The following is a 4,207-nucleotide window of genomic DNA, read 5'->3' on the forward strand; positions in this document are numbered from 1 at the left end:
CTTTTGAAAACGCAAGGTGATTCAAAAACGGTAGGGGCAGAGGGGGGTAGGAGGGGTCAGAGGTTAAAGTTCATGGAGAGACGGCACACACATAGTGTGGAAAGAAACCAGAGAAAGAAAAGAAAAAAGTTCACATCCTTAAAAAAAAAGAAAAAAAAATCTATTAGAAACAACATAATATGCAGAACAATACAATAGCATTTACAATACTTAAATTCCCAGTTCTCATGAGAGTCCCGCGTTAAATTGTACAACTGTATACAGTATGCTTTCCTCCTCTCGACCTCCTGCATTAGGAGTTGATATAGTTATAGTACTTTCACTGCTCAAATCTCTCTTCCACTCCTCGGATCACTCTTATTATTCTCTCTGTTTTTAGTTTGTTTTTGTTTTTTCTTATAAAAAAAAAGAAAAGTCACCTCTTTTCGCTTTTGCCAGTGTCCCGTCAATTGCGGGCGCGGCGGCCATCTCATTGCCGCCGGAGCCGTAAGCGCTGTTCGCTGAATGTCTCTTTTAATTCATCAAAGAGTCTGTGAATCAATATATTTAGATCGCCGGGTGCCTCGTCAAAAAAGACGAACCCCAACTTTGTCTTTTGTGTTTGTTTTTGTCGTGAAAAACTCGCAATCACTTGCTTCTGACGGAAGATCCCCATGGGATCCAAGTGGCCGAGGTGTTCCGGGGGGGGGGGGGGGGGGGGGGGGGGGGGGGGGGTTCTGGTGCCCACCCACAGGAGGAAAGGTGGTGGGTTGGCAGTGCGGGTGGTGTTGGTATCGGGAGGTGGGGGCATCGAGGTGGTGCGCAGGAGAGGGACGTCTGGTTTAAGGTGAGGCTTGTTCCTTCTTTGTGCGTGAACGTTGCTGTGAAAAAGGGGCCTGTAATCACGCAGGCACTCATGGAAAAGAAAAAAGGCTCCCCACGGTGCGGACGAATGCCGAATTGGAATTTGAACATGTCCCATCCAGGTCTTGATGATGGCTGGACAGAAGAGGTTGTTGGGAGTTGTAGTCAGGAAGTCCCATCCCCTCGTGCTCGTTAGGCCTCTGTGAGACAGCTAATCACCCCAGTGTGCCTCGCCATCCTGCGGTAGGCAATAGAAGAACCCAAATGTTGGAATATAGTGCTGTTATCAGAGGAGAGTGTGCTATTTAACATAGACATTTTATGAATGCATGAAGTCAAACACATTAACATGTGAAAACAGCAGCTCATTATATGTTTTTATGTCAAACAAACAACGTGCAAAAGCATGGGAACATTCAGCGAAAATAGGCAATCTACAAGCTCATCACGTTGACGTGAGAGATGAGTTAAACATAAACATGAATCTATTTCTGAAAGAAAGTGCATCATTGCATCACTTGCAGGTGTGAAAACTCATGAAACACAGCAGGGAGGGGAGCATTATGTTGGCATAGGTTTCATAAATACAAACAATAAAATCCTGTGTTAGTATAACCCTGAGAGTGTAAAGACCGACCAGGGTCCCTTTTCATGATAGCGGATCCCTTAGGAAATAGTGGTCCATTTTTAGTTCAATTGACACTGAGGGTTTTACTCTGCAGTATGTAACTATCCCTCTGGCTGTCTGACTTTACAGAAATGTAGGTCAGAGTGCCAGGCCTGTCCTTCACTGAGGTCATCATGTGTGTGTTTGTGTGCGAGAGACACGGAGAGTGTGAGAGAGTGAGAGGAAGATAGAAGAAGGGGGAGAGAGAGAGAGCTCTAGAATTGGAAGGTTTACTGTGTTAATCCTCCACTCTGGGTGAGGCTGCTTTAACAGTAGGAGGATAGCTTACAGGCCAAACATGATGGACTGGAAGTGTTACTATAAGGGCCGGCGCTTAACATTTCCTGGATAATCTCTTTAACTGCGCTAAAAGGAAAACTCAAATTTACTCTCAGATGGATCATTCCATTTCCAGCCAACTATAAGAGTGACCTCATGTGACATCCTGTGGGACAAGCAAGGGAGATCAAAATCAATTAATGGTTCCAGATAATTACAATGTATTAACTGGATGATACCACACGACTGGTATTATGGGAGGACGGCTGCACAAGAACCAGTCATAAGAATAACTATTAGAACTCCCCCAGGGGTCTATTCTATTCCTTGGCCTACTTCCTTTTCCCTTTACACCAAATATCTTCACAGAAAATAGCCAAATGGCAATTAGGGACGCTAGGGTTGAAGCAATGTAGTTGATTCTAATATTTTGAATTCTAACAAACAGAAGCTGTGACAAAAAATAAACCATGGATCTGTCCTTTTTTAGGTAAAATATCACTCAAAAAGGCAGCAACCATTAATCAATACAAATGGACATATGCACATAGGCAAATGTCATGAAGCCTCTTTATAGTTTGATAAACGAGGAAACAGAATCCAACTTTCCCCTCTTGTCCCCCCTCAACCCTCTCTCTCTCTCTCTCTCTAAAGGCAACAATAGCCCCCATCCATCTTTGCGGGCGGAGAGATGCCACCAAGGAACGGCTAGCCATTGTTGTCAAAACCAAAGTAGAGAGAGGTGAGGCTTGCGGCCGCCCCGTCACCTGAGAGCGCTCGGGTCCCGTCCACGCGTGTGCCGCGCTACACAATGGCCTGAGAGGTTCCACTGAAGGACTCACAATGGGAGGCAGGGAAAAGGACAAGGAGGACAAAGGAGGGCTGGACAAAGTGGGACTCTTGACTCCTGAAGATGTTACATCTGAGGCAACAGTAAACACCCATTTGATATGTGTAAGAACAAGAGAGACAGCGAGATTAATTCGTGGCGGTGACGACTCGCCACGACGTATTTTTTTACGCCATGACGTATTCTTCATTATCCGCCATGGCAGAACAAAATCCGCCATGGCGAGTACAGAATCCGCCATGGCGACGACTCGCCACGACCTATTTTTTTACGCCATGACGTATTCTTCATTATCCGCCGTGGCGAGTACAGAATCCGCCATTGTTTATTTTTTTTTTGCGTGCCGTGGTGCAGGTTTTATTGTCCTAGTAATACTATTCTCGGAATTATTTCATCCTCTTGTAGCGTAACGGTTAGCGCTCTCGCCCCTATAGTCAAGGCACTGTGCCGGGCCAGGTTCGATTCAGGCAAAAAACAAACTTTTTTTTTTAAAGTTATTTTTTTTACCCGTACATACAGTGTGTGTGCGTGCGTGCGTATACAGTGTGCGTGCGTGTATGCGTGCGTGCGTATACAGTGTGTGTGTGTGTGTGTGTGCGTGCGTGCTTCATCGTATTTATTATTATTATTATTATTATTATTAATATGCAGGTAATAATAATAAATACGATGAAGCACGCACGCACGCATATACAGTGTGTGTGCGTGCGTGCGTATACAGTGTGCGTGCGTGTATGCGTGCGTGCGTATACAGTGTGTGTGTGTGTGTGTGTGCGTGCGTGCTTCATCGTATTTATTATTATTATTATTATTATTATTAATATGCAGGTAATAATAATAAATACGATGAAGCACGCACGCACGCATATACAGTGTGTGTGCGTGCGTGCGTATACAGTGTGCGTGCGTGTATGCGTGCGTATACAGTGTGTGCGTGCGTGCGTGCTTCATCGTATTTATTATTATTACCTGCATATTAATAATAATAATAATAATAATAAATACGATGAAGCACGCACGCACACACACTGTATACGCACGCACGCATACACGCACGCACACTGTATACGCACGCACGCACACACACTGTATGTACGGGTAAAAAAATAACTTTAAAAAAAAAAAGTTTGTTTTTTGCCTGAATCGAACCTGGCCCGGCACAGTGCCTTGACTATAGGGGCGAGAGCGCTAACCGTTACGCTACAAGAGGATGAAATAATTCCGAGAATAGTATTACTAGGACAATAAAACCTGCACCACGGCACGCAAAAAAAAAATAAACAATGGCGGATTCTGTACTCGCCACGGCGGATAATGAAGAATACGTCATGGCGTAAAAAAATAGGTCGTGGCGAGTCGTCGCCATGGCGGATTCTGTACTCGCCATGGCGGATTTTGTTCTGCCATGGCGGATAATGAAGAATACGTCATGGCGTAAAAAAATACGTCGTGGCGAGTCGTCACCGCCACGAATTGATCTCGCTCCACCTGGCACCCTGAATCGCTTCATTCATCACTTTGAGCATCCACAGATTCCACACGCGTCTGGTGAGGAGAGGTAAGTCCAC

At 45.0% G+C, this 4,207-nt stretch overlaps 1 protein-coding gene across 2 annotated transcripts in view; it reads right to left on the reverse strand.

Moving 5' to 3' along the window:
• Nucleotides 1–318: 318 nt before the first annotated feature.
• meis1b (Meis homeobox 1 b) overlaps nt 319–4,207 on the reverse strand; it is a 113,015-nt gene continuing 109,126 nt past the window's right edge. For both annotated transcript variants that reach the window (XM_080782652.1, XM_080782651.1), the window contains one exon: nt 319–1,081. The gene's annotated coding sequence lies outside the window, so the exon portion shown is untranslated. The remainder of the gene's footprint in view (nt 1,082–4,207) is intronic.

Source organism: Protomyctophum bolini (assembly GCF_963924005.1).
Source record: "Protomyctophum bolini genome assembly, chromosome: 14".
NCBI classification, from domain to species: Eukaryota; Metazoa; Chordata; class Actinopteri; order Myctophiformes; family Myctophidae; genus Protomyctophum; species Protomyctophum bolini.